Below are 6559 nucleotides of genomic sequence, written 5' to 3'. Positions count from 1 at the left end.
CAGGCACGACAGGTCAATATGCACCAAAACTAATAGATTTATGCATTTATTCATCTTTTACCACTTATCTAGGGTTTGGTTGAAGGGGCAGCAGGGAAACCCAGCCAGCCGAGAGATGTAATCCCTCCAGCGTGTCCTGGGTCTTCCCCGGGGTCTCCTCCCAGAGGGACGTGCCTGGAACACCTCACCAGGGAGGTCCAGGAGGCATCCTGACCAGATGCCCGAGCCACCTCAACTGGTTCCTCTCGATGCGGAGGAGCAGCGGCTCTACTCTGTCCATGTGAGCATTGTAGTCCCCCAGCAGAACAAAGAGTCCTCAAAGGGAGCACCTGGTTGAGAGGATCAATGTGGAAATGCACAATTTGAATGTGTTTTGATTACATTCCAGAAAGGGTGGGTACTCTGAACTGCTGTCCGGTGCATAAGCACAGACAACAGTCAGGACCCGTCCCCCCACCCGGAGGCGGAGGGAAACTACCCTTTCATCCACCGGGGTAAACCCCAACGTGCAGGCACCAAGCTGGGGGCTGATGATGCCCACACCTGCTCGGCGCCTCTCACCATGAGCAACTCCAGAGTGGAAGAAGGTCCAGCCCCTCTCGAGGGTTCTGGTTCCAGAGTCCAAGCCATGCGTCGAGGTGAGTCCAACTATATCTAGCCGGAACCGCTCAACCTCGCGCACAAGCTCAGGCTCCTTCCCCACCAGAGAGGTGACGTTCCACGTCCCTAGAGCCAGCTTCTGCAGCCGGGGATCGGACCGCCAGGGTCCCCGCCTCTTGCTGCCGCCCAGCTCACATTGCACCCGACCCCTACGGCTCCTCCCGCAGATGGTGAGTCCACGGGAGGTGGGGCCCATTTAACCCTTTCGGGCTGAGCCCGACCGGGCCCCATGGGCGAAGGCCCGGCCACCACCGGTCATCATAGGGGTCTTTGATAATAGTTTTAAAGACAGTTTTTTTCTCAAAGCTGTTGCTGTTCTGAACTCAAGTTCTTGCTAAGTCACCAAATCGACAGCAGATATCATCTGTTACAGTGTTAGTTATTTATTTCCATGTGTGTTTTTTCTGATATGTTTTTATGAGCATCTTACTGAGACTCCTTTTTAAGGAGTTGCTTTTAAAATGTAGTACTGACGTATGAATGCTATCTTATCTTAGCCGATGGCATTTGACTGGATTAGAGCATCCTGCATAGTCTGAACACCAGCAGCTAACGCAAATGTTCCCATGCTTCTCTGCGAGTGACAGCAATTTTGGAGTGAGTGATAGTGAAGACAGAATCATGTTAGCAAGAAACAAAATATTTTATACAACTGAAAAAGCTGAGGACAAGTCAGGAGGTGCTGGACATTGACAGGGACATGTCCAAGTCCCTCACCAGCTCCACGGCCATGAAACCTTTGGATATCCACCTTTTCATTGTCAGATTACAGTCAGAAACAAAGATAAAGGAAGCAATTCCTCATGTTCTTTCTAGAGAATGCCTGACAGATAGTTCCTGGATCAATAATAGTGTATCATTGATTTAATTTGGATGAATGTTACTTGTGATTTAAATCTCAGGTGGATCCCATAACATCGTGACCTTATACTGTCAAGGTTCTGGTCTGCCTCCCCGTCTCGTGCCTTGTTTGGACCTGCTTCCTGCTGACTGCAGTTACCATCAGTCAACACAATCCACTTCTACTCCTCTTTTAAGCACTGTGCAGCCCTCAATTCATCTGCAAGCCTGGACTGACTTCAGCTCTTTCGCCTGTTTTTCTAACTGTGTTATTGCCCTGGACCTGGACCTGGACCTGACTTTGGCATCCAGTTGTCCCAGTTTGGCAGTCTTCCTGGCGTTGTCCCATTCCCAGAGCTTCAACACCATTTCCATCATTGGACATAATCTTTCAGTGTGTTTGTTGCTGGCGCTTGCGGAGCCCAACATTCACCGCTACATTTACATTCATAGTTGCAAATTTTCTACAAACAACTTTTGTCTTTTAAAAACAAGCTGTTTATGGATTAATCTTGTTATTTCTTTTAGTTTTTCATTTCTTCTCATTAATTTAATTTCTTTCTCTCCGGGTTCTCCGGCTTCCTCCCACCATCCAGAGACATGCATGTTGGGTTAACTGGTTACTCTGAGTCGCCCATAGGACTGAGTGGTTGTTCGTCTCTCTGTGTGGTCCAGCGATGGACTGGCGAGCTGTCCAGGGTGTTCCCTGCCTGTCGCCCAAAGCCGGCTGGGATAGGCTCCAGCTTATCAGGTGAACCCTGAATTGGATTAAGCGGTTCAGAAAATGAATGAATAATGAATGAATGATTTCTTTTATAATGTAGTTCTGTTTTTATGCAGGTATTAATTATTCTCGGTCCTAAAGGGTGGCGATTGAGCCATCATTTTCACCAGAACTGTAACTGGGTTAACATAAAACGGTTCATGTTCACAAATGGATCTGATTAGATTTATTATTCATTTCTTCTTATGGACACAAGAACAATTTGTGTACGATTTAAGCTGGATAAATGTCCGTCCTGAGGATCAGATCCTTTTCCTTTATCTTGTATTTACCTGGCCCTCTGCTTGAGTTAACGCTGCCTGTGTGAGATTTTGAATTGTCTGGTTGATTTAAATATGCTGCGATCCAGTCAGCTAATTGGTCCAACTGTCTCACCTATGTAGGTCCTCAGCAGAGAACATGCAGGGAATGGCTGTGGTGAGTAAAGATGGGGAAAAGCACTGAGCCATAAGCACCATCCACTCGGATAGCCTTTCTATGGAGTAAAAACCTGCATGCAAGCTGAGGCGATGGAAGACATATCAACCTGGACAGAGAAAATAAAGAAGCTATGGAAAAACACATCAGTGTTTGCAGAATCCAATTGAGCTGACACTTTTTCAACTACATACCATTTTCTGTTGTTTACGGCTTTATGAGTGGCCAACCCTGCTGTGCCTGTGTTTTCATGCATCTGTGTGTATCTGTGTGTGTGCGCGTATGATTGACGCTGATAGATGTTGACAGCTGCGGAGAATCACTTTCCTGTTGGTAAAACACCAGATTGACCCTGTAGCCCCACCACAGGCAAAGGTTAGCTGAGCTGAAGCCCGGCAGGCAGAGTGGGGATGACATCCAGCTGAGGGCTGCGCTTAAACCCACAACATGACAGTGACGCATGAAGAGCTCTGAACACACACCAACACATACCACCCATCCAAAAACCCACTACAGGACTAAAGATATATTGGGGCCAACACAGAGGGGTTTGAGGTGACTCACCCTGCTGTTGCCATGTGGAGGTTTACATCCCTGAGCTAAAGATTATCATTGTACCTTTTGTGGAATACTTATGTCCATTTATTCATTCAGGATTTCTCCTTTAGATCACATTTAAATCAGGTTTCTAGAAGCTTCTTCCAGCTGCGTAATATTACAAATATGAGGGACATCTTGTCTCAAAAAACTAAGTCCATGTCTTTGTTACTTCCAGGATGGATTACTGCAGTTCCTGATGAATGTTCTGTCCCAGAATGTCCTGAAAAGTCTCCATCTGATCCACAACGCTGCAGCCAGGGTTCTGATGAGGACCAGCGGGTCCCTGTTAAATCCAGTTTAAATTTCTTCTCCTCACATATAAAGCTCTCCATGACCAGGCTCCATCGTACATCAGAGATCTCATAGTTCCACATATTCCATACAGAGAACTGGATCTCAGACTGCAGGTCTGCTTCTGGTTCCAGAGTCTCTAAGAGAACGTTGGGAGGAAGGGCCTTCGGCTATCAGGCTCCCCTCTGATGGAACCAGATGCTATGAGCTCTTCATGTCTCTGACCTTCAAGATGAAGCTGAAGACCTTCCTTTTTCACAGATCTTAGATGCCACTTTCCCACTGTGGGTTCTTTAAAGTGGAGAGAAACAGTCAGGCAAACTAACATTATTTACTAGACTCTGTCCGATACTGGGGGGGGTGCTGGTCAGCTGCATCTGTGGGGGATGGGGGGGCACTGGGGGTGGTGGGCGGTGGTCATGGGGGCCTTTGTCGGGGCCTGCCTGCCCTCTGTCCCCATGGGGCGTCGCACTCGGGGCATGTTGGGAGGGAGAGAGGAGGGTGACTGTGAGCGAACGGGTGAAGTTATAAATGGAAGGTGAGAGGTGTGTGTGTGTGTGTGTGTGTGTGTTTGGGGGTGGGGGGGTAAGGGGAGAAGTGAGGGGGGAAATAATTCAGGTAAGTGGGTGGGCAATGGGACGCGGATGAGGTTGGCTGGGGTATGGGAAGGGGCATGTTAGGATGTGTGTATGATGTAGTGTGTATAAGTAATATGAGGCCGGATGGAAGGGGGGTTAGGGGGTGTGTATGTGTGTAGAGTGGAGTATGTGATGGGGTGTGTGTGGGTGTATAGAGGTGGAGGGACGGGGTCAGAGGGGTGGGCATGTATAAGGGGAACAGGGAGGGGGGGGGGGGGGGGGGTGTAAAGCAGAAGAGTGTGTGGATGGGGACTGAGAAGGGGGTGTGTGATGAGTGTGAGGGTGTGTCGAGGGGAGCGTGTGAGGTGGGATGTTATGGGGTGTGTGTGTGAATGGGGTGTCTGTAAGCGACAGGATAGATAGGGTGTGTGTATAGGGAGAGAGTGTGTGCGCACGTATGTATGTGCATTAGTGAGTGTGTGTGTGTATGTGTCTGTGCGGGGGGGGGGGGCACGGGCCTGCTGGGGCCTGTTCCCCCTGACCGTGGGGGGCTCTGCTGGGGCCCCCCCCCTGCCACCTCCTGGGTGGCTGCTGGCTCCGGAGCGGGGCGGTTGGGATCTGTGCTTGGGGACGGCCACCAGCTGTTCGAGCCTCGGGGTTCTCCAGGCCTTCCTCTTGCCTGCGTGTGGGCGGGGCCACATTGTATGGGCGTGGCCACATTGTATGGGCGGGGGTCACACTATGTGGGCGGGGTCATATTGTGTGGGCGGGGCCACATTGGCACGATCACTCTTCTCTGAACACGTTCCACTCTGTATGTTCTGCATGTTACAGTCACTGAGTCGCCTGCAGGTTAATTTACTAACAGCAGCTGGTTTTCTTCCTGTGTGTCTGATCTAGCTTGTGAGCTCTGGGTTTTCCTGATAGTTGATGGCTTCGTCCTCCCGCAGGGGGAACATGACTCCAGTGTGTATAGGTGTATGGATGTGTGTATATATTGGCAGGTGTGTATGTGTGCTTATGTAGATGCATATGTATGTAGGTTGTTCTCTTTCTCATTATTTCTCTTTTCTCTCTCTCTTTTTCTCTCTACAAGGTGTTTTCTGTTTTCTCTTCTTTTCGATTCTCTTTCTGTCCCTCTTCTGTCCTCTCCGCTCCACTCCAGCAGTACAAACTTTGTAATACAAACAATTCTGCAAAATAAATAGAAAAATAAAATAAAAATATGAAGGGGAGCATTATATCTTTGATGCTTGCCTTGGCAAAGTAAATCTGCCAGCAGAACACAGCATCCATAAAATCCATTTTGCCTGCTTAAATGCTGGACAAGACAAAAAAAAAACAAAAAAAAAAAAAAAAAAAGAATTCCATTTGCAATCAGCTAATAAAACTTCTAGATTCATTTTGCTCCCGGCCAATGCTGCTAGCTAATTACTAGCTAAACATTAGCGTTAGGTAAAAATAACATCAGGAGCTCGTCTAATGTGTGAAGTTGGTTCCTGCTGTCAAAACATTTTTAGTGTATAAAAACTGTACCTTTGTAATTACAATAAAGTTTATAGATTAAAAAACCCGTTAAGTTAAATCTATATTAGCTTGTTGAACAAATACAAACTAGTTAGTGAAGTTGTTCATTTGAGACAGTGTGACTCTTATTTCTTGAGTGTTTTTAAGTATGTGTAGTTATATTAAATCTGACCAATAAGTTTGACCGTCTCTTTAGGTTGACTGCATACAGACAGTTCACCCTTTGGGCCAGAGGACATTTGGGAAGGAAGCCTGTGTCGTCCGCTCCATCAGGACTGTTTCCCCTCCCTGGAATATCATGGTTTTGAGTTTGCTTTTGATAATTTGTAAATATTAATTTCACGTGTTCTCTATTAAATATGATTAACTGAAATATTTAATTGCACCAGTATTATTTATTTTGATTAATAACTGAACTATTCAATATACAACATTCAGGCCAAGTCGCCAAAGCAAAAACTCGGGCATGGGAGGAGTTCGGCGAGGCCATGGAGAAAGACTTCCGGACGGCTTCGAGGAGATTCTGGTCCACCATCCGGCGGCTCATGAAGGGGAAGCAGTGCTCCATCAATACTGTGTACAGTGGAGGTGGGGAGCTGCTGACCTCAACTCGGGATGTTGTGGGTCGGTGGAAGGAATACTTCGAAGACCTCCTCAATCCTACCAACACGTCTTCCGATGAGGAAGCAGAGCTGGCGGACTCAGGGGTGGACTCTCCTATCTCTGGGGCTGAAGTCGCTGAGGTGGTCAAAAAGCTCCTTGGTGGCAAGGCCCCGGGGGTGGATGAGATCCGCCCGGAGTTCCTTAAGGCTCTGGATGCTGTGGGACTGTCCTGGCTGACACGCCTCTGCAGCATCGCGTG

The sequence above is a fragment of the Telmatherina bonti genome, assembly GCF_933228915.1.
Source record: "Telmatherina bonti genome assembly, chromosome: 12".
NCBI classification, from domain to species: Eukaryota; Metazoa; Chordata; class Actinopteri; order Atheriniformes; family Telmatherinidae; genus Telmatherina; species Telmatherina bonti.
The sequence above is the reverse complement of the archived record's forward strand: the minus strand, read 5'-3'. Positions refer to the sequence as shown.